Genomic DNA, 25,124 nt, shown 5'->3' with positions numbered 1-25,124 from the left:
TTTTGTTACTTGGACATTCACAAGTGGTGTAACGAAAATCTGCCTGGAGTGGACATACAAATGAATTCCAGAGTCGCCGTGAATGTTTGGAACATTCTGTCGTGGAGATTCCAATGATTTCTGAAGTCTCGCTTTTGTGGTCAGGAAAATGAAGAGCTGACCAGCGTTGAGTGTATAGCCAGGTGAACAGCATGCCTGGGAGTCGGAACAGGCCGCTGAGAGCCAGCAATGGGTTACTTGGACATTCACCAGTGGTGGAACGAAAACTCGCCTGGAGTTGGAATTCAGATGTTTTCCAAACTCGCAGTGAAAGAATGGAAAAATCTCTAAGGGAGATGCCAATGATTTCTGAATAGTTTAATAGTAAGCCTGCTAGTGTGAAAATCAGCATTCGGTTACGTGGACATTCACCAGTTGTGTAATGTAATGCGGACTGGAGTGGAGTTTCAGATGAATTCCACATTCGCCGTGAATGAGTGGAACATTATGTAGTGGAGATTCCAATGATTTCTGACGTCTGGGTTGTGTGGAGAGGAAAATGAAGAGCTGACCAGGGTTGCATGGATAGCCAGATGAACAGCACGCCTGTGAGTGTGAACAGGCCGCTGGAAACCAGCATTGGGTTACTTGGACATTCACCAGTGGTGGAACGAAAACTCGCCTGGAGTTGGAATTCAGATGTTTTCCAAAGTCGCAGTGAATGAATGGAAAAATCTCTAATGGAGATGCCAATGATTTCTGAATAGTTTAATAGTAAGCCTGTGAGTGTGAAAATCAGCATTCGGTTTACTCGGACGTTCACCTGTGGTGTAATGAAAGCCTACCTGGATTTGCAGATTCAGATGAATTCCAGATTCGGAATGAATGAATGGAAAATTTTGTAGTGGAGATTCCAATGATTTCTGACGTCTGGGTTGTGTGGAGAGGAAAATGAAGAGCTGACCAGGGTTGTATGGACAGCCAGATTAACAGCACGCCTACGAGTGTCAATAGGCCGATGAAAACAAGCCTTGAGTTTCTTGGACATTCACCAGTGGAGTAAAAAATGACGACCTCCTGTGGAGAATGAGATGAATTCCAGATTCTCAGTGAATGAATGACACATTCTGTAGTGGAGATTCCAATGATTTCTGAAGTATGGGTTGTGTTGACAGGAAAATGAAGAGCCTACCAGATTTGTGTCGACAGGCAGTAGAACAGCACGCCTGCGGGTTCGAATTGGCAGCTGAATACCTGCATTGGGTTACTTGGACATTCACCAGTGGTGTAAAGAAAGTCTACTTGCAGTGGATATTGAGGAAGAATTCCAGATTCAGATTAAATTAATAGAACATTTTATAGTGGAGAATCCAATGATTTCTGCTGTCTGTTTTGTGTAGAAAGGAAAATGAAGAGCTGACCAGAGTTTAGTGCATAGCCAGTTTAACAGCACGCCTGTGAGTGTGAACAAGCCGCTGAAAACCAGAATTGGGTTACTTGAACTTTCACCAGTGGTGAAACCAAAGCCTGTGTGGAGTAGAGATTGAGATGAATTCCAGATTCAGCGAATGAATGGCACACTCTCTAGTGGAGGTTCCAAAGATTTCTGTAGTCTGGGTTGTGAGTACAGGAAAATGAAGTGTTTTCCAGGTTTGAGTGGATAGCCAGTAGAACAGCACGCCTGTGAGATTGAACAGGCTGCTGAAAACCAGCATTGTGTTTCTTGGATATTCACCAGCAGTGTAACGAACACCTGCATGGAGTGGAGATTCAGAAGAATTCCGGATACGCAGTGAATGAATGAAACATTCTGTACTGGAGATAATAATGGTTTTTGAAGGCTGGGTTGTGTGGACAGGAAAATGAAGGGCTGACTAGGGTTGAGTGGATAGCCAGTTGAACATCACCCCTGCGATTGTGAACAGGTCGCAAAAATCCAGCATTGTGTTACTTGGACATTCACAAGTGGTGTAACGAAAATCTGCCTGGAGTGGACATACAAATGAATTCCAGAGTCGCCGTGAATGTTTGGAACATTCTGTAGTGGAGATTCCAATGATTTCTGAAGTCTCGCTTTTGTGGTCAGGAAAATGAAGAGCTGACCAGCGTTGAGTGTATAGCCAGGTGAACAGCATGCCTGCGAGTCAGAACAGGCCGCTGAGAGCCAGCAATGGGTTACTTGGACATTCACCAGGGGTGGAACGAAAACGCGCCTGGAGTTGGAATTCAGATCTTTTCCAATCTCGCAGTGAAAGAATGGAAAAATCTCTAAGGGAGATGCCAATGATTTCTGAATAGTTTAATAGTAAGCCTGCGAGTGTGAAAATCAGCATTCGGTTACGTGGACATTCACCAGTTGTGTAATGTAAGGCGGACTGGAGTGGAGTTTCAGATGAATTCCACATTCGCCGTGAATGAGTGGAACATTCTGTAGTGGAGATTCCAATGATTTCTGACGTCTGGGTTGTGTGGAGAGGAAAATGAAGAGCTGACCAGGGTTGCATGGATAGCCAGATGAACAGCACGCCTGTGATTGTGAACAGGCCGCTGGAAACCAGCATTGGGTTACTTGGACATTCACCAGTGGTGGAACGAAAACTCGCCTGGAGTTGGAATTCAGATGTTTTCCAAAGTCGCAGTGAATGAATGGAAAAATCTCTAATGGAGATGCCAATGATTTCTGAATAGTTTAATAGTAAGCCTGCGAGTGTGAAAATCAGCATTCGGTTTACTCGGATGTTCACCTGTGGTGTAACGAAAGCCTACCTGGATTTGCAGATTCAGATGAATTCCAGATTCGGAATGAATGAATGGAAAATTGTGTAGTGGAGATTCCAATGATTTCTGACGTCTGGGTTGTGTGGAGAGGAAAATGAAGAGCTGACCAGGGTTGTATGGACAGCCAGATTAACAGCACGCCTGCGAGTGTCAATAGGCCGATGAAAACCAGCCTTGAGTTTCTTGGACATTCACCAGTGGAGTAAAAAATGACGACCTCCTGTGGAGAATGAGATGAATTCCAGATTCTCAGTGAATGAATGACACATTCTGTAGTGGAGATTCCAATGATTTCTGAAGTATGGGTTGTGTTGACAGGAAAATGAAGAGCCTACCAGAGTTGTGTCGACAGGCAGTAGAACAGCACGCCTGCGGGTTTGAATTGGCAGCTGAATACCTGCATTGGGTTACTTGGACATTCACCAGTGGTGTAAAGAAAGTCTACTTGCAGTGGATATTGAGGAAGAATTCCAGATTCAGATTGAATTAATAGAACATTTTATAGTGGAGAATCCAATGATTTCTGCTGTCTGTTTTGTGTAGAAAGGAAAATGAAGAGCTGACCAGAGTTTAGTGCATAGCCAGTTTAACAGCACGCCTGTGAGTGTGAACAGGCCGCTGAAAACCAGAATTGGGTTACTTGAACTTTCACCAGTGGTGAAACCAAAGCCTGTGTGGAGTAGAGATTGAGATGAATTCCAGATTCAGCGAATGAATGGCACACTCTCTAGTGGAGGTTCCAAAGTTTTCTGTAGTCTGGGTTGTGAGTACAGGAAAATGAAGTGTTTTCCAGGTTTGAGTGGATAGCCAGTAGAACAGCACGCCTGTGAGATTGAACAGGCTGCTGAAAACCAGCATTGTGTTTCTTGGATATTCACCAGCAGTGTAACGAACACCTGCATGGAGTGGAGATTCAGAAGAATTCCGGATACGCAGTGAATGAATGGAACATTCTGTACTGGAGATAATAATGGTTTCTGAAGGCTGGGTTGTGTGGACAGGAAAATGAAGGGCTGACTAGGGTTGAGTGGATAGCCAGTTGAACATCACCCCTGCGATTGTGAACAGGTCGCAAAAATCCAGCATTGTGTTACTTGGACATTCACAAGTGGTGTAACGAAAATCTGCCTGGAGTGGACATACAAATGAATTCCAGAGTCGCCGTGAATGTTTGGAACATTCTGTCGTGGAGATTCCAATGATTTCTGAAGTCTCGCTTTTGTGGTCAGGAAAATGAAGAGCTGACCAGCGTTGAGTGTATAGCCAGGTGAACAGCATGCCTGCGAGTCAGAACAGGCCGCTGAGAGCCAGCAATGGGTTACTTGGACATTCACCAGGGGTGGAACGAAAACTCGCCTGGAGTTGGAATTCAGATGTTTTCCAAACTCGCAGTGAGAGAATGGAAAAATCTCTAAGGGAGATGCCAATGATTTCTGAATAGTTTAATAGTAAGCCTGCGAGTGTGAAAATCAGCATTCGGTTACGTGGACATTCACCAGTTGTGTAATGTAAGGCGGACTGGAGTGGAGTTTCAGATGAATTCCACATTCGCCGTGAATGAGTGGAACATTCTGTAGTGGAGATTCCAATGATTTCTGACGTCTGGGTTGTGTGGAGAGGAAAATGAAGAGCTGACCAGGGTTGCATGGATAGCCAGATGAACAGCACGCCTGTGAGTGTGAACAGGCCGCTGGAAACCAGCATTGGGTTACTTGGACATTCACCAGTGGTGGAACGAAAACTCGCCTGGAGTTGGAATTCAGATGTTTTCCAAAGTCGCAGTGAATGAATGGAAAAATCTCTAATGGAGATGCCAATGATTTCTGAATAGTTTAATAGTAAGCCTGTGAGAGTGAAAATCAGCATTCGGTTTACTCGGACGTTCACCTGTGGTGTAACGAAAGCCTACCTGGATTTGCAGATTCAGATGAATTCCAGATTCGGAATGAATGAATGGAAAATTTTGTAGTGGGGATTCCAATGATTTCTGACGTCTGGGTTGTGTGGAGAGGAAAATGAAGAGCTGACCAGGGTTGTATGGACAGCCAGATTAACAGCACGCCTACGAGTGTCAATAGGCCGATGAAAACCAGCCTTGAGTTTCTTGGACATTCACCAGTGGAGTAAAAAATGACGACCTCCTGTGGAGAATGAGATGAATTCCAGATTCTCAGTGAATGAATGACACATTCTGTAGTGGAGATTCCAATGATTTCTGAAGTATGGGTTGTGTTGACAGGAAAATGAAGAGCCTACCAGATTTGTGTCGAAAGGCAGTAGAACAGCACGCCTGCGGGTTTGAATTGGCAACTGAATACCTGCATTGGGTTACTTGGACATTCACCAGTGGTGTAAAGAAAGTCTACTTGCAGTGGATAATGAGGAAGAATTCCAGATTCAGATTGAATTAATAGAACATTTTATAGTGGAGAATCCAATGATTTCTGCTGTCTGTTTTGTGTAGAAAGGAAAATGAAGAGCTGACCAGAGTTTAGTGCATAGCCAGTTTAACAGCACGCCTGTGAGTGTGAACAGGCCGCTGAAAACCAGAACTGGGTTACTTGAACTTTCACCAGTGGTGAAACCAAAGCCTGTTTGGAGTAGAGATTGAGAGGAATTCCAGATTCAGCGAATGAATGGCACACTCTCTAGTGGAGGTTCCAAAGTTTTCTGTAGTCTGGGTTGTGAGTACAGGAAAATGAAGTGTTTTCCAGGTTTGAGTGGATAGCCAGTAGAACAGCACGCCTGTGAGATTGAACAGGCTGCTGAAAACCAGCATTGTGTTTCTTGGATATTCACCAGCAGTGTAACGAACACCTGCATGGAGTGGAGATTCAGAAGAATTCCGGATACGCAGTGAATGAATGGAACATTCTGTACTGGAGATAATAATGGTTTTTGAAGGCTGGGTTGTGTGGACAGGAAAATGAAGGGCTGACTAGGGTTGAGTGGATAGCCAGTTGAACATCACCCCTGCGATTGTGAACAGGTCGCAAAAATCCAGCATTTTGTTACTTGGACATTCACAAGTGGTGTAACGAAAATCTGCCTGGAGTGGACATACAAATGAATTCCAGAGTCGCCGTGAATGTTTGGAACATTCTGTCGTGGAGATTCCAATGATTTCTGAAGTCTCGCTTTTGTGGTCAGGAAAATGAAGAGCTGACCAGCGTTGAGTGTATAGCCAGGTGAACAGCATGCCTGGGAGTCGGAACAGGCCGCTGAGAGCCAGCAATGGGTTACTTGGACATTCACCAGTGGTGGAACGAAAACTCGCCTGGAGTTGGAATTCAGATGTTTTCCAAACTCGCAGTGAAAGAATGGAAAAATCTCTAAGGGAGATGCCAATGATTTCTGAATAGTTTAATAGTAAGCCTGCTAGTGTGAAAATCAGCATTCGGTTACGTGGACATTCACCAGTTGTGTAATGTAATGCGGACTGGAGTGGAGTTTCAGATGAATTCCACATTCGCCGTGAATGAGTGGAACATTCTGTAGTGGAGATTCCAATGATTTCTGACGTCTGGGTTGTGTGGAGAGGAAAATGAAGAGCTGACCAGGGTTGCATGGATAGCCAGATGAACAGCACGCCTGTGAGTGTGAACAGGCCGCTGGAAACCAGCATTGGGTTACTTGGACATTCACCAGTGGTGGAACGAAAACTCGCCTGGAGATGGAATTCAGATGTTTTCCAAAGTCGCAGTGAATGAATGGAAAAATCTCTAATGGAGATGCCAATGATTTCTGAATAGTTTAATAGTAAGCCTGTGAGTGTGAAAATCAGCATTCGGTTTACTCGGACGTTCACCTGTGGTGTAACGAAAGCCTACCTGGATTTGCAGATTCAGATGAATTCCAGATTCGGAATGAATGAATGGAAAATTTTGTAGTGGAGATTCCAATGATTTCTGACGTCTGGGTTGTGTGGAGAGGAAAATGAAGAGCTGACCAGGGTTGTATGGACAGCCAGATTAACAGCACGCCTACGAGTGTCAATAGGCCGATGAAAACAAGCCTTGAGTTTCTTGGACATTCACCAGTGGAGTAAAAAATGACGACCTCCTGTGGAGAATGAGATGAATTCCAGATTCTCAGTGAATGAATGACACATTCTGTAGTGGAGATTCCAATGATTTCTGAAGTATGGGTTGTGTTGACAGGAAAATGAAGAGCCTACCAGATTTGTGTCGACAGGCAGTAGAACAGCACGCCTGCGGGTTTGAATTGGCAGCTGAATACCTGCATTGGGTTACTTGGACATTCACCAGTGGTGTAAAGAAAGTCTACTTGCAGTGGATATTGAGGAAGAATTCCAGATTCAGATTGAATTAATAGAACATTTTATAGTGGAGAATCCAATGATTTCTGCTGTCTGTTTTGTGTAGAAAGGAAAATGAAGAGCTGACCAGAGTTTAGTGCATAGCCAGTTTAACAGCACGCCTGTGAGTGTGAACAAGCCGCTGAAAACCAGAATTGGGTTACTTGAACTTTCACCAGTGGTGAAACCAAAGCCTGTGTGGAGTAGAGATTGAGATGAATTCCAGATTCAGCGAATGAATGGCACACTCTCTAGTGGAGGTTCCAAAGATTTCTGTAGTCTGGGTTGTGAGTACAGGAAAATGAAGTGTTTTCCAGGTTTGAGTGGATAGCCAGTAGAACAGCACGCCTGTGAGATTGAACAGGCTGCTGAAAACCAGCATTGTGTTTCTTGGATATTCACCAGCAGTGTAACGAACACCTGCATGGAATGGAGATTCAGAAGAATTCCGGATACGAAGTGAATGAATGGAACATTCTGTACTGGAGATAATAATGGTTTCTGAAGGCTGGGTTGTGTGGACAGGAAAATGAAGGGCTGACTAGGGTTGAGTGGATAGCCAGTTGAACATCACCCCTGCGATTGTGAACAGGTCGCAAAAATCCAGCATTGTGTTACTTCGACATTCACAAGTGGTGTAACGAAATTCTGCCTGGAGTGGACATACAAATGAATTCCAGAATCGCCGTGAATGTTTGGAACATTCTGTAGTGGAGATTCCAATGATTTCTGAAGTCTCGCTTTTGTGGTCAGGAAAATGAAGAGCTGACCAGCGTTGAGTGTATAGCCAGGTGAACAGCATGCCTGCGAGTCGGAACAGGCCGCTGAGAGCCAGCAATGGGTTACTTGGACATTCACCAGTGGTGGAACGAAAACTCGCCTGGAGTTGGAATTCAGATGTTTTCCAAACTCGTAGTGAAAGAATGGAAAAATCTCTAAGGGAGATGCCAATGATTTCTGAATAGTTTAATAGTAAGCCTGCGAGTGTGAAAATCATCATTCGGTTACGTGGACATTCACCAGTTGTGTAAAGTAAGGCGGACTGGAGTGGAGTTTCAGATGAATTCCACATTCGCCGTGAATGAGTGGAACATTCTGTAGTGGAGATTCCAATGATTTCTGACGTCTGGGTTGTGTGGAGAGGAAAATGAAGAGCTGACCAGGGTTGCATGGATAGCGAGATGAACAGCACGCCTGTGAGTGTGAACAGGCCGCTGGAAACCAGCATTGGGTTACTTGGACATTCACCAGTGGTGGAACGAAAACTCGCCTGGAGTTGGAATTCAGATGTTTTCCAAAGTCGCAGTGAATGAATGGAAAAATCTCTAATGGAGATGCCAATGATTTCTGAATAGTTTAATAGTAAGCCTGCGAGTGTGAAAATCAGCATTCGGTTTACTCGGACGTTCACCTGTGGTGTAAAGAAAGCCTACCTGGATTTGCAGATTCAGATGAATTCCAGATTCGGAATGAATGAATGGAAAATTTTCTAGTGGAGATTCCAATGATTTCTGACGTCTGGGTTGTGTGGAGAGGAAAATGAAGAGCTGACCAGGGTTGTATGGACAGCCAGATTAACAGCACGCCTGCGAGTGTCAATAGGCCGATGAAAACCAGCCTTGAGTTTCTTGGACATTCACCAGTGGAGTATAAAATGACGACCTCCTGTGGAGAATGAGATGAATTCCAGATTCTCAGTGAATGAATGACACATTCTGTAGTGGAGATTCCAATGATTTCTGAAGTATGGTTTGTGTTGACAGGAAAATGAAGAGCCTACCAGAGTTGTGTCGACAGGCAGTAGAACAGCACGTCTGCGGGTTTGAATTGGCAGCTGAATACCTGCATTGGGTTACTTGGACATTCACCAGTGGTGTAAAGAAAGTCTACTTGCAGTGGATATTGAGGAAGAATTCCAGATTCAGATTGAATTAATAGAACATTTTATAGTGGAGAATCCAATGATTTCTGCTGTCTGTTTTGTGTAGAAAGGAAAATGAAGAGCTGACCAGAGTTTAGTGCATAGCCAGTTTAACAGCACGCCTGTGAGTGTGAACAGGCCGCTGAGAACCAGAATTGGGTTACTTGAACTTTCACCAGTGGTGAAACCAAAGCCTGTGTGGAGTAGAGATTGAGATGAATTCCAGATTCAGCGAATGAATGGCACACTCTCTAGTGGAGGTTCCAAAGATTTCTGTAGTCTGGGTTGTGAGTACAGGAAAATGAAGTGTTTTCCAGGTTTGAGTGGATAGCCAGTAGAACAGCACGCCTGTGAGATTGAACAGGCTGCTGAAAACCAGCATTGTGTTTCTTGGATATTCACCAGCAGTGTAACGAACACCTGCATGGAGTGGAGATTCAGAAGAATTCCGGATACGCAGTGAATGAATGGAACATTCTGTACTGGAGATAATAATGGTTTCTGAAGGCTGGGTTGTGTGGACAGGAAAATGAAGGGCTGACTAGGGTTGAGTGGATAGCCAGTTGAACATCACCCCTGCGATTGTGAACAGGTCGCAAAAATCCAGCATTGTGTTACTTGGACATTCACAAGTGGTGTAACGAAAATCTGCCTGGAGTGGACATACAAATGAATTCCAGAGTCGCCGTGAATGTTTGGAACATTCTGTAGTGGAGATTCCAATGATTTCTGAAGTCTCGCTTTTTTGGTCAGGAAAATGAAGAGCTGACCAGCGTTGAGTGTATAGCCAGGTGAACAGCATGCCTGCGAGTCGGAACAGGCCGCTGAGAGCCAGCAAAGGGTTACTTGGACATTCACCAGGGGTGGAACGAAAACTCGCCTGGAGTTGGAATTCAGATGTTTTCCAAACTCGCAATGAAAGAATGGAAAAATCTCTAAGGGAGATGCCAATGATTTCTGAATAGTTTAATAGTAAGCCTGCGAGTGTGAAAATCAGCATTCGGTTACGTGGACATTCACCAGTTGTGTAATGTAAGGCGGACTGGAGTGGAGTTTCAGATGAATTCCACATTCGCCGTGAATGAGTGGAACATTCTGTAGTGGAGATTCCAATGATTTCTGACGTCTGGGTTGTGTGGAGAGGAAAATGAAGAGCTGACCAGGGTTGCATGGATAGCCAGATGAACAGCACGCCTGTGAGTGTGAACAGGCCGCTGGAAACCAGCATTGGGCTACTTGGACATTCACCACTGGTGTAACGAAAGACTGCGTGGAGTGGAGATTGAGATGAATTCCAGATTCGCAGTGAATGAATAGCAGAGTCTGTCGAGGAGATTCCAATGATTTCTGACATCTGTGTTGTATCGACAGGAAAATGAAGAGCTGACCTGGTTTGAGTGGATAGCCAGAAGAACAGCACGCCTGCGAGTGTGAACAGGCCGCAGAACACAAGCACTGCATTACTTGGACATTTACCTGTGGTGTAAAGGAAGTCTGCCTTCAAGTGGATATTGAGATGAATATCAGATTCGCAGTGAACGAATGGCACATTCTCTAGCGGAGATTCCAATTTTTTCTGACATCTGGGTTTCGTGACCATGAAAATGAAGGGCTGACCATGTTTGATTAGATAATCAATTGAACAGAACGCCAGCGAGAGTGACCAGGACGGTGAAAATCAGAATTGGATTACTGGAACATTAACCAGTGGTGTAACATTAAACTTCCTGGAGTGCAGATTCAGATGAATTCCAGATTCGCAGTGAATGAACGGAACATTCTGTAGTCTAGATTCCAATGATTTCTGAAGTCTGGGTTGTGTGCGCAGGAATATGAAGAGCTGACCAGGGTTGAGTGGATATCCAGTTAAACAACACGCCTGAGAATGTGAACAGGCCTCTGAAAACCAGCATTGGTTTACTTGTACATTTACCAGTGGTGTAACGAAAGTCTGCCTTTATTTATTTGGAGATGGAGATGAATTTCAGATTCTCAGTGAATGAATGGCACATTCAGGGGTGGAGATTCCAATGATTTTTGAAGTTGGGGTTGTGTGGACAGGAAAATGAAGAATTGACCAGGGTTGAGTGGATAGCCAGTAGAACAGCATGCCTACGAGTGTGAACAGGCCGCTGAAAGACAGCATTGGGTTACTTGGAAATTCACCAGTGGTGGAACGAAAACTCGCCTGGAGTTGGAATTCAGATGTTTTCCAAAGTCGCAGTGAATGAATGGAAAAATCTCTAATGGAGATGCCAATGATTTCTGAATAGTTTAATAGTAAGCCTGCGAGTGTGAAAATCAGCATTCGGTTTACTCGGACATTCACCTGTGGTGTAACGAAAGCCTACCTGGATTTGCAGATTCAGATGAATTCCAGATTCGGAATGAATGAATGGAAAATTTTGTAGTGGAGATTCCAATGATTTCTGACGTCTGGGTTGTGTGGAGAGGAAAATGAAGAGCTGACCAGGGTTGTATGGTCAGCCAGATTAACAGCACGCCTGCGAGTGTCAACAGGCCGATGAAAACCAGCCTTGAGTTTCTTGGACATTCACCAGAGGAGTAAAAAATGACGACCTCCTGTGGAGAATGAGAAGAATTCCAGATTCTCAGTGAATGAATGACACATTCTGTAGTGGAGATTCCAATGATTTCTGAAGTATGGGTTGTGTTGACAGGAAAATGAAGAGCCTACCAGAGTTGTGTCGACAGGCAGTAGAACAGCACGCCTGCGGGTTTGAATTGGCAGCTGAATACCTGCATTGGGTTACTTGGACATTCACCAGTGGTGTAAAGAAAGTCTACTTGCAGTGGATATTGAGGAAGAATTCCAGATTCAGATTGAATTAATAGAACATTTTATAGTGGAGAATCCAATGATTTCTGCTGTCTGTTTTGTGTAGAAAGGAAAATGAAGAGCTGACCAGAGTTTAGTGAATAGCCAGTTTAACAGCACGCCTGTGAGTGTGAACAGGCCGCTGAAAACCAGAATTGGGTTACTTGAACTTTCACCAGTGGTGAAACCAAAGCCTGTGTGGAGTAGAGATTGAGATGAATTCCAGATTCAGCGAATGAATGGCACACTCTCTAGTGGAGGTTCCAAAGATTTCTGTAGTCTGGGTTGTGAGTACAGGAAAATGAAGTGTTTTCCAGGTTTGAGTGGATAGCCAGTAGAACAGCACGCCTGTGAGATAGAACAGGCTGCTGAAAACCAGCATTGTGTTTCTTGGATATTCACCAGCAGTGTAACGAACACCTGCATGGAGTGGAGATTCAGAAGAATTCCGGATACGCAGTGAATGAATGGAACATTCTGTACTGGAGATAATAATGGTTTCTGAAGGCTGGGTTGTGTGGACAGGAAAATGAAGGGCTGACTAGGGTTGAGTGGATAGCCAGTTGAACATCCCCCCTGCGATTGTGAACAGGTCGTAAAAATCCAGCATTGTGTTACTTGGACATTCACAAGTGGTGTAACGAAAATCTGCCTGGAGTGGACATACAAATGAATTCAAGAGTCACCGTGAATGTTTGGAACATTCTGTAGTGGAGATTCCAATGATTTCTGAAGTCTCGCTTTTGTGGACAGGAAAATGAAGAGCTGACCAGCGTTGAGTGTATAGCCAGGTGAACAGCATGCCTGCGAGTCTGAACAGGCCGCTGAGAGCCAGCAATGGGTTACTTGGACATTCACCAGTGGTGGAACGAAAACTCGCCTGGAGTTGGAATTCAGATGTTTTCCAAACTCGCAGTGAAAGAATGGAAAAATCTCTAAGGGAGATGCCAATGATTTCTGAATAGTTTAATAGTAAGCCTGCGAGTGTGAAAATCAGCATTCGGTTACGTGGACATTCACCAGTTGTGTAATGTAAGGCGGACTGGAGTGGAGTTTCAGATGAATTCCACATTCGCCGTGAATGAGTGGAACATTCTGTAGTGAAGATTCCAATGATTTCTGACGTCTGCGTTGTGTGGAGAGGAAAATGAAGAGCTGACCAGGGTTGCATGTATAGCCAGATGAACAGCACGCCTGTGAGTGTGAACAGGCCGCTGGAAACCAGCATTGGGCTACTTGGACATTCACCACAGGTGTAACGAAAGACTGCGTGGAGTGGAGATTGAGATGAATTCCAGATTCGCAGTGAATGAATAGCAGAGTCTGTCGAGGAGATTCCAATGATTTCTGACATCTGTGTTGTATCGACAGGAAAATGAAGAGCTGACCTGGTTTGAGTGGATAGCCAGAAGAACAGCACGCCTGCGAGTGTGAACAGGCCGCAGAACACAAGCACTGCATTACTTGGACATTTACCTGTGGTGTAAAGGAAGTCTGCCTTCAAGTGGATATTGAGATGAATATCAGATTCGCAGTGAACGAATGGCACATTCTCTAGCGGAGATTCCAATTTTTTCTGACATCTGGGTTACGTGACCAGGAAAATGAAGGGCTGACCATGTTTGATTAGATAATCAATTGAACAGAACGCCAGCGAGAGTGACCAGGACGGTGAAAATCAGAATTGGATTACTGGAACATTAACCAGTGGTGTAACATTAAACTTCCTGGAGTGCAGATTCAGATGAATTCCAGATTCGCAGTGAATGAACGGAACATTGTGTAGTCGAGATTCCAATGATTTCTGAAATCTGGGTTGTGTGCGCAGGAATATGAAGAGTTGACCAGGGTTGAGTGGATATCCAGTTAAACAACACACCTGAGAATGTGAACAGGCCTCTGAAAACCAGCATTAGTTTGCTTGTACATTCACCAGTGGTGTAACGAAAGTCTGCCTTTATTTATTTGGAGATGGAGATGAATTTCAGATTCTCAGTGAATGAATGGCACATTCAGGGGTGGAGATTCCAAAGATTTTTGAAGTTGGGTTTGTGTGGACAGGAAAATGAAGAATTGACCAGGGTTGAGTGGATAGCCAGTAGAACAGCATGCCTACGAGTGTGAACAGGCCGCTGAAAGACAGCATTGGGTTACTTGGACATTCACCAGTGGTGGAACGAAAGACTGCGTGGAGTGGAGATTGAGATGAATTCCAGATTCGCAGTGAATGAATAGCAGAGTCTGTCGAGGAGATTCCAATGATTTCTGACATCTGTGTTGTATCGACAGGAAAATGAAGAGCTGACCTGGTTTGAGTGGATAGCCAGAAGAACAACACGCCTGCGAGGGTGAACAGGCCGCAGAACACAAGCACTGCATTACTTGGACATTTACCTGTGGTGTAAAGGAAGTCTGCCTTCAAGTGGATATTGAGATGAATATCAGATTCGCAGTGAACGAATGGCACATTCTCTAGCGGAGATTCCAATTTTTTCTGACATCTGGGTTTCGTGACCAGGAAAATGAAGGGCTGACCATGTTTGATTAGATAATCAATTGAACAGAACGCCAGCGAGAGTGACCAGGACGGTGAAAATCAGAATTGGATTACTGGAACATTAACCAGTGGTGTAACATTAAACTTCCTGGAGTGCAGATTCAGATGAATTCCAGATTCGCAGTGAATGAACGGAACATTCTGTAGTCGAGATTCCAATGATTTCTGAAGTCTGGGTTGTGTGCGCAGGAATATGAAGAGCTGACCAGGGTTGAGTGGATATCCAGTTAAACAACACGCCTGAGAATGTGAACAGGCCTCTGAAAACCAGCATTGATTTACTTGTACATTTACCAGTGGTGTAACGAAAGTCTGCCTTTATTTATTTGGAGATGGAGATGAAATTCAGATTCTCAGTGAATGAATGGCACATTCAGGGGTGGAGATTCCACTGATTTTTGAAGTTGGGGTTGTGTGGACAGGAAAATGAAGAATTGACCAAGGTTGAGTGGATAGCCAGTAGAACAGCATGCCTACGAGTGTGAACAGGCCGCTGAAAGACAGCATTGGGTTACTTGGACATTCACCAGTGGTGGAACGAAAACTCGCCTGGAGTTGGAATTCAGATGTTTTCCAAAGTCGCAGTGAATGAATGGAAAAATCTCTAATGGAGATGCCAATGATTTCTGAATAGTTTAATAGTAAGCCTGCGAGTGTGAAAATCAGCATTCGGTTTACTCGGACGTTCACCTGTGGTGTAACGAAAGCCTACCTGGATTTGCAGATTAAGATGAATTCCAGATTCGGAATGAATGAATGGAAAATTTTGTAGTGGAGATTCCAATGATTTCTGACGTCTGGGTTGTGTGGAGAGGAAAATGAAGAGCTGACCAGGGTTGTATGGACAGCCAGATTAACAGCACGCCTGCGAGTGTCAACAGGCCGATGAAAACCTGCCTTGAGTTTCTTGGACATTCACCAGTGGAGTAAAAAATGACGAACTCCTGTGTAGAATGAGATGAATTCCAGATTCTCAGTGAATGAATGACACATTCTGTAGTGGAGATTCCAATGATTTCTGAAGTATGGGTTGTGTTGACAGGAAAATGAAGAGCCTACCAGAGTTGTGTCGACAGGCAGTAGAACAGCACGCCTGCGGGTTTGAATTGGCAGCTGAATACCTGCATTGGGTTACTTGGACATTCACCAGTGGTGTAAAGAAAGTCTACTTGCAGTGGATATTGAGGAAGAATTCCAGATTCAGATTGAATTAATAGAACATTTTATAGTGGAGAATCCAATGATTTCTGCTGTCTGTTTTGTGTAGAAAGGAAAATGAAGAGCTGACCAGAGTTTAGTGCATAGCCAGTTTAACAGCACGCCTGTGAGTGTGAACAGGCCGCTGAAAACCAGAATTGGGTTACTTGAACTTTCACCAGTGGTGAAACCAAAGCCTGTGTGGAGTAGAGATTGAGATGAATTCCAGATTCAGCGAATGAATGGCACACTCTCTAGTGGAGGTTCCAAAGTTTTCTGTAGTCTGGGTTGTGAGTACAGGAAAATGAAGTGTTTTCCAGGTTTGAGTGGATAGCCAGTAGAACAGCACGCCTGTGAGATTGAACAGGCTGCTGAAAACCAGCATTGTGTTTCTTGGATATTCACCAGCAGTGTAACGAACACCTGCATGGAGTGGAGATTCAGAAGAATTCCGGATACGCAGTGAATGAATGGAACATTCTGTACTGGAGATAATCATGGTTTCTGAAGGCTTGGTTGTGTGGACAGGAAAATGAAGGGCTGACTAGGGTTGAGTGGATAGCCAGTTGAACATCACCCCTGCGATTGTGAACAGGTCGTAAAAATCCAGCATTGTGTTACTTGGACATTCACAAGTGGTGTAACGAAAATCTGCCTGGAGTGGACATACAAATGAATTCCAGAGTCGCCGTGAATGTTTGGAACATTCTGTAGTGGAGATTCCAATGATTTCTGAAGTCTCGCTTTTGTGGTCAGGAAAATGAAGAGCTGACCAGCGTTGAGTATATAGCCAGGTGAACAGCATGCCTGCGAGTCTGAACAGGCCGCTGAGAGCCAGCAATGGGTTACTTGGACATTCACCAGTGGTGGAACGAAAACTCGCCTGGAGTTGGAATTCAGATGTTTTCCAAACTCGTAGTGAAAGAATGGAAAAATCTCTAAGGGAGATGCCAATGATTTCTGAATAGTTTAATAGTAAGCCTGCGAGTGTGAAAATCAGCATTCGGTTTACTCGGACGTTCACCTGTGGTGTAACGAAAGCCTACCTGGATTTGCAGATTCAGATGAATTCCAGATTCGGAATGAATGAATGGAAAATTTTGTAGTGGAGATTCCAATGATTTCTGACGTCTGGGTTGTGTGGAGAGGAAAATGAAGAGCTGACCAGGGTTGTATGGACAGCCAGATTAACAGCACGCCTACGAGTGTCAATAGGCCGATGAAAACCAGCCTTGAGTTTCTTGGACATTCACCAGTGGAGTAAAAAATGACGACCTCCTGTGGAGAATGAGATGAATTCCAGATTCTCAGTGAATGAATGACACATTCTGTAGTGGAGATTCCAATGATTTCTGAAGTATGGGTTGTGTTGACAGGAAAATGAAGAGCCTACCAGAGTTGTGTCGACAGGCAGTAGAACAGCACGCCTGCGGGTTTGAATAGGCAGCTGAATACCTGCATTGGGTTACTTGGACATTCACCAGTGGTGTAAAGAAAGTCTACTTGCAGTGGATATTGAGGAAGAATTCCAGATTCAGATTGAATTAATAGAACATTTTATAGTGGAGAATCCAATGATTTCTGCTGTCTGTTTTGTGTAGAAAGGAAAATGAAGAGCTGACCAGATTTTAGTGCATAGCCAGTTTAACAGCACGCCTGTGAGTGTGAACAGGCCGCTGAAAACCAGAAATGGGTTACTTGAACTTTCACCAGTGGTGAAACCAAGCCTGTTTGGAGTAGAGATTGAGATGAATTCCAGATTCAGCGAATGAATGGCACACTCTCTAGTGGAGGTTCCAAAGATTTCTGTAGTCTGGGTTGTAAGTACAGGAAAATGAAGTGTTTTCCAGGTTTGAGTGGATAGCCAGTAGAACAGCACGCCTGTGAGATTGAACAGGCTGCTGAAAACCAGCATTGTGTTTCTTGGATATTCACCAGCAGTGTAACGAACACCTGCATGGAGTGGAGATTCAGAAGAATTCCGGATACGCAGTGAATGAATGGAACATTCTGTACTGGAGATAATAATGGTTTCTGAAGGCTGGGTTGTGTGGACAGGAAAATGAAGGGCTGACTAGGGTTGATTGGATAGCCCGTTGAACATCACCCCTGCGATTGTGAACAGGTCGCAAAAATCCAGCATTGTGTTACTTGGACATTCACAAGTGGTGTAACGAAAATCTGCCTGGAGTGGACATACAAATGAATTCCAGAGTCGCCGTGAATGTTTGGAACATTCTGTAGTGGAGATTCCAATGATTTCTGAAGTCTCGCTTTTGTGGTCAGGAAAGTGAAGAGCTGACCAGCGTTGAGTGTATAGCCAGGTGAACAGCATGCCTGCGAGTCGGATCAGGCCGATGAGAGCCAGCAATGGGTTACTTGGACATTCACCAGGGGTGGAACGAAAACTCGCCTGGAGTTGGAATTCAGATGTTTTCCAAACTCGCAGTGAAAGAATGGAAAAATCTCTAAGGGAGATGCCAATGATTTCTGAATAGTTTAATAGTAAGCCTGCGAGTGTGAAAATCAGCATTCGGTTACGTGGACATTCACCAGTTGTGTAATGTAAGGCGGACTGGAGTGGAGTTTCAGATGAATTCCACATTCGCCGTGAATGAGTGGAACATTCTGTAGTGGAGATTCCAATGATTTCTGACGTCTGGGTTGTGTGGAGAGGAAAATGAAGAGCTGACCAGGGTTGCATGGATAGCCAGATGAACAGCACGCCTGTGAGTGTGAACAGGCCGCTGGAAACCAGCATTGGGTTACTTGGACATTCACCAGTGGTGGAACGAAAACTCGCCTGGAGTTGGAATTCAGATGTTTTCCAAAGTCGCAGTGAATGAATGGAAAAATCTCTAATGGAGATGCCAATGATTTCTGAATAGTTTAATAGTAAGCCTGCGAGTGTGAATATCAGCATTCGGTTTACTCGGACGTTCACCTGTGGTGTAACGAAAGCCTACCTGGATTTGCAGATTCAGATGAATTCCAGATTCTGAATGAATGAATGGAAAATTTTGTAGTGGAGATTCCAATGATTTCTGACGTCTGGGTTGTGTGGAGAGGAAAATGAAGAGCTGACCAGGGTTGTATGGACAGCCAGATTAACAGCACGCCTGCGAGTGTCAATAGGCCGATGAAAACCAGCCTTGAGTTTCTTGGACATTCACCAGTGGAGTAAAAAATGACGACCTCCTGTGGAGAATGAGATGAATTCCAGATTCTCAGTGAATGAATGACACATTCTGTAGTGGAGATTCCAATGATTTCTGAAGTATGGGTTGTGTTGACAGGAAAATGAAGAGCCTACCAGAGTTGTGTCGACAGGCAGTAGAACAGCACGCCTGCGGGTTTGAATTGGCAGCTGAATACCTGCATTGGGTTACTTGGACATTCACCAGTGGTGTAAAGAAAGTCTACTTGCAGTGGATATTGAGGAAGAATTCCAGATTCAGATTGAATTAATAGAACATTTTATAGTGGAGAATCCAATGATTTCTGCTGTCTGTTTTGTGTAGAAAGGAAAATGAAGAGCTGACCAGAGTTAAGTGCATAGCCAGTTTAACAGCACGCCTGTGAGTGTGAACAGGCCGCTGAAAACCAGAATTGGGTTACTTGAACTTTCACCAGTGGTGAAACCAAAGCCTGTGTCGAGTAGAGATTGAGATGAATTCCAGATTCAGCGAATGAATGGCACTCTCTCTAGTGGAGGTTCCAAAGATTTCTGTAGTCTGGGTTGTGAGTACAGGAAAATGAAGTGTTTTCCAGGTTTGAGTGGATAGCCAGTAGAACAGCACGCCTGTGAGATTGAACAGGCTGCTGAAAACCAGCATTGTGTTTCTTGGATATTCACCAGCAGTGTAACGAACACCTGCATGGAGTGGAGATTCAGAAGAATTCCGGATACGCAGTGAATGAATGGAACATTCTGTACTGGAGATAATAATGGTTTCTGAAGGCTGGGTTGTGTGGACAGGAAAATGAAGGGCTGACTAGGGTTGAGTGGATAGCCAGTTGAACATCACCCCTGCGATTGTGAACAGGTCGCAAAAATCCAGCATTGTGTTATTTGGACATTCACAAGTGGTGTAACGAAAATCTGCCTGGAGTGGACATACAAATGAATTCCAGAGTCGCCGTGAATGTTTGGAACATTCTGTAGTGGAGATTCCAATGATTTCTGAAGTCTCGCTTTTGTGGTCAGGAAAATGAAGAGCTGACCAGCGTTGAGTGTATAGCCAGGTGAACAGCATGCCTGCGAGTCGGAACAGGCCGCTGAGAGCCAGCAATGGGTTACTTGGACATTCACCAGTGGTGGAACAAAAACTCGCCTGGAGTTGGAATTCAGATGTTTTCCAAACTCGCAGTGAAAGAATGGAAAAATCTCTAAGGGAGATGCCAATGATTTCTGAATAGTTTAATAGTAAGACTGCGAGTGGGAAAATCAGCATTCGGTTACGTGGACATTCACCAGTTGTGTAAAGTAAGGCGGACTGGAGTTGAGTTTCAGATGAATTCCACATTCGCCGTGAATGAGTGGAACATTCTGTAGTGGAGATTCCAATGATTTCTGACGTCTGGGTTGTGTGGAGAGGAAAATGAAGAGCTGACCAGGGTTGCATGGATAGCCAGATGAACAGCACGCCTGTGAGTGAGAACAGTCCGCCTGAAACCAGCATTGGGTTACTTGGACATTCACCAGTGGTGGAACGAAAACTCGCCTGGAGTTGGAATTCAGATGTTTTCCAAAGTCGCAGTGAATGAATGGAAAAATCTCTAATGGAGATGCCAATGATTTCTGAATAGTTTAATAGTAAGCCTGCGAGTGTGAAAATCAGCATTCGGTTTACTCGGACGTTCACCTGTGGTGTAACGAAAGCCTACCTGGATTTGCAGATTCAGATGAATTCCAGATTCGGAATGAATGAATGGAAAATTTTGTAGTGGAGATTCCAATGATTTCTGACGTCTGGGTTGTGTGGAGAGGAAAATGAAGAGCTGACCAGGGTTGTATGGACAGCCAGATTAACAGCACGCCTGCGAGTGTCAACAGTCCGATAAAACCCAGCCTTGAGTTTCTTGGACATTCACCAGTGGATGTAAAAAATGACGACCTCCTGTGGAGAATGAGATGAATTCCAGATTCTCAGTGAATGAATGACACATTCTGTAGTGGAGATTCCAATGATTTCTGAAGTATGGGTTGTGTTGACAGGAAAATGAAGAGCCTACCAGAGTTGTGTCGACAGGCAGTAGAACAGCACGCCTGCGGGTTTGAATTGGCAGCTGAATACCTGCATTGGGTTACTTGGACATTCACCAGTGGTGTAAAGAAAGTCTATTTGCAGTGGATATTGAGGAAGAATTCCAGATTCAGATTGAATTAATAGAACATTTTATAGTGGAGAATCCAATGATTTCTGCTGTCTGTTTTGTGTAGAAAGGAAAATGAAGAGCTGACCAGAGTTTAGTGCATAGCCAGTTTAACAGCACGCCTGTGAGTGTGAACAGGCCGCTGAAAACCAGAATTGGGTTACTTGAACTTTCACCAGTGGTGAAACCAAAGCCTGTGTGGAGTAGAGATTGAGATGAATTCCAGATTCAGCGAATGAATGGCACACTCTCTAGTGGAGGTTCCAAAGATTTCTGTAGTCTGGGTTGTGAGTACAGGAAAATGAAGTGTTTTCCAGGTTTGAGTGGATAGCCAGTAGAACAGCACGCCTGTGAGATTGAACAGGCTGCTGAAAACCAGCATTGTGTTTCTTGGATGTTCACCAGCAGTGTAACGAACACCTGCATGGAGTGGAGATTCCGAAGAATTCCGGATACGCAGTGAATGAATGGAACATTCTGTACTGGAGATAATAATGGTTTCTGAAGGCTGGGTTGTGTGGACAGGAAAATGAAGGGCTGACTAGGGTTGAGTGGATAACCAGTTGAACATCACCCCTGCGATTGTGAACAGGTCGCAAAAACCCAGCATTGTGTTACTTGGACATTCACAAGTGGTGTAACGAATATCTGCCTGGAGTGGACATACAAATGAATTCCAGAGTCGCCGTGAATGTTTGGAACATTCTGTAGTGGAGATTCCAATGATTTCTGAAGTCTCGCTTTTGTGGTCAGGAAAATGAAGAGCTGACCAGCGTTGAGTGTATAGCCAGGTGAACAGCATGCCTGCGAGTCTGAACAGGCCGCTGAGAGCCAGCAATGGGTTACTTGGACATTCACCAGTGGTGGAACGAAAACTCGCCTGGAGTTGGAATTCAGATGTTTTCCAAACTCGCAGTGAAAGAATGGAAAAATCTCTAATGGAGATGCCAATGATTTCTGAATAGTTTAATAGTAAGCCTGCGAGTGTGAAAATCAGCATTCGGTTACGTGGACATTCACCAGTTGTGTAATGTAAGGCGGACTGGAGTGGAGTTTCAGATGAATTCCACATTCGCCGTGAATGAGTGGAACATTCTGTAGTGGAGATTCCAATGATTTCTGACGTCTGGGTTGTGTGGAGAGGAAAATGAAGAGCTGACCAGGGTTGCATGGATAGCCCGATGAACAGCACGCCTGTGAGTGTGAACAGGCCGCTGAAAACCAGCATTGGGCTACTTGGACATTCACCAATGGTGTAACGAAAGACTGCGTGGAGTGGAGATTGAGATGAATTCCAGATTCGCAGTGAATGAATAGCAGAGTCTGTCGAGGAGATTCCAATGATTTCTTAGATCTGTGTTGTATCGACAGGAAAATGAAGAGCTGACCTGGTTTGAGTGGATAGCCAGAAGAACAGCACGCCTGCGAGTGTGAACAGGCCGCAGAACACAAGCACTGCATTACTTGGACATTTACCTGTGGTGTAAAGGAAGTCTGCCTTCAAGTGGATATTGGGATGAATATCAGATTCGCAGTGAACGAATGGCACATTCTCTAGCGGAGATTCCATTTTTTTCTGACATCTGGGTTTCGAGACCAGGAAAATGAAGGGCTGACCATGTTTGATTAGATAATCAATTGAACAGAACGCCAGCGAGAGTGACCAGGACGGTGAAAATCAGAATTGGATTACTGGAACATTAACCAGTGGTGTAACATTAAACTTCCTGGAGTGCAGATGCAGATGAATACCAGATTCGCAGTGAATGAACGGAACATTCTGTAGTCGAGATTCCAATGATTTCTGAAGTCTGGGTTGTGTGCGCAGGAATATGAAGAGCTGACCAGGGTTGAGTGGATATCCAGTTAAACAACACGCCTGGGAATGTGAACAGGCCTCTGAAAACCAGCATTGGTTTACTTGTACATTTACCAGTGGTGTAACGAAAGTCTGCCTTTATTTGGAGATGGAGATGAATTTCAGATTCTCAGTGAATGAATGGCACATTCAGGGGTGGAGATTCCAATGATTTTTGAAGTCGGGGTTGTGTGGACAGGAAAATGAAGAATTGAGCAGGGTTGAGTGGATAGCCAGTAGAACAGCATGCCTACGAGTGTGAACAGGCCGCTGAAAGACAGCATTGGGTTACTTGGACATTCACCAGTGGTGGAACGAAAACTCGCCTGGAGTTGGAATTCAGATGTTTTCCAAAGTCGCAGTGAATGAATGGAAAAATCTCTAATGGAGATGCCAATGATTTCTGAATAGTTTAATAGTAAGCCTGCGAGTGTGAAAATCAGCATTCGGTTTACTCGGACGTTCACCTGTGGTGTAACGAAAGCCTACCTGGATTTGCAGATTCAGATGAATTCCAGATTCGGAATGAATGAATGGAAAATTTTGTAGTGGAGATTCCAATGATTTCTGACGTCTGGGTTGTGTGGAGAGGAAAATGAAGAGCTGACCAGGGTTGTATGGACAGCCAGATTAACAGCACGCCTGCGAGTGTCAACAGGCCGATAAAACCCAGCCTTGAGTTTCTTGGACATTCACCAGTGGAGTAAAAAATGACGACCTCCTGTGGAGAATGACATGAATTCCAGATTCTCAGTGAATGAATGACACATTCTGTAGTGGAGATTACAATGATTTCTGAAGTATGGGTTGTGTTGACAGGAAAATGAAGAGCCTACCAGAGTTGTGTCGACAGGCAGTAGAACAGCACGCCTGCGGGTTTGAATTGGCAGCTGAATACCTGCATTGGGTTACTTGGACATTCACCAGTGGTGTAAAGAAAGTCTACTTGCAGTGGATATAGAGGAAGAATTCCAGATTCAGATTGAATTAATAGAACATTTTATAGTGGAGAATCCAATGATTTCTGCTGTCTGTTTTGTGTAGAAAGGAAAATGAAGAGCTGACCAGAGTTTAGTGCATAGCCAGTTTAACAGCACGCCTGTGAGTGTGAACAGGCCGCTGAGAACCAGAATTGGGTTACTTGAACTTTCACCAGTGGTGAAACCAAAGCCTGTGTGGAGTAGAGATTGAGATGAATTCCAGATTCAGCGAATGAATGGCACACTCTCTAGTGGAGGTTCCAAAGATTTCTGTAGTCTGGGTTGTGAGTACAGGAAAATGAAGTGTTTTCCAGGTTTGAGTGGATAGCCAGTAGAACAGCACGCCTGTGAGATTGAACAGGCTGCTGAAAACCAGCATTGTCTTTCTTGGATATTCACCAGCAGTGTAACGAACACCTGCATGGAGTGGAGATTCAGAAGAATTCCGGATACGCAGTGAATGAATGGAACATTCTGTACTGGAGATAATAATGGTTTCTGAAGGCTGGGTTGTGTGGACAGGAAAATGAAGGGCTGACTAGGGTTGAGTGGATAGCCAGTTGAACATCCCCCCTGCGATTGTGAACAGGTCGTAAAAATCCAGCATTGTGTTACTTGGACATTCACAAGTGGTGTAACGAAAATCTACCTGGAGTGGACATACAAATGAATTCCAGAGTCGCCGTGAATGTTTGGAACATTCTGTAGTGGAGATACCAATGATTTCTGAAGTCTCGCTTTTGTGGACAGGAAAATGATGAGCTGACCAGCGTTGAGAGTATAGCCAGGTGAACAGCATGCCTGCGAGTCTGAACAGGCCCCTGAGAGCCAGCAATGGGTTACTTGGACATTCACCAGTGGTGGAACGAAAACTCGCCTGTAGTTGGAATTCAGATGTTTTCCAAACTCGCAGTGAAAGAATGGAAAAATCTCTAAGGGAGATGCCAATGATTTCTGAATAGTTTAATAGTAAGCCTGCAAGTGTGAAAATCAGCATTCGGTTACGTGGACATTCACCAGTTGTGTAATGTAAGGCGGACTGCAGTTGAGTTTCAGATGAATTCCACATTCGCCGTGAATGAGTGGAACATTCTGTAGTGGAGATTCCAATGATTTCTGACGTCTGCGTTGTGTGGAGAGGAAAATGAAGAGCTGACCAGGGTTGCATGGATAGCCAGATGAACAGCACGCCTGTGAGTGTGAACAGGCCGCTGGAAACCAGCATTGGGCTACTTGGACATTCACCACTGGTGTAACGAAAGACTGCGTGGAGTGGAGATTGAGATGAATTCCAGATTCGCAGTGAATGAATAGCAGAGTC

The sequence above is a fragment of the Sorex fumeus genome, unplaced genomic scaffold (assembly GCF_029834395.1).
Source record: "Sorex fumeus unplaced genomic scaffold, SorFum_2.1 ptg000276c, whole genome shotgun sequence".
NCBI classification, from domain to species: Eukaryota; Metazoa; Chordata; class Mammalia; order Eulipotyphla; family Soricidae; genus Sorex; species Sorex fumeus.
The sequence above is the reverse complement of the archived record's forward strand: the minus strand, read 5'-3'. Positions refer to the sequence as shown.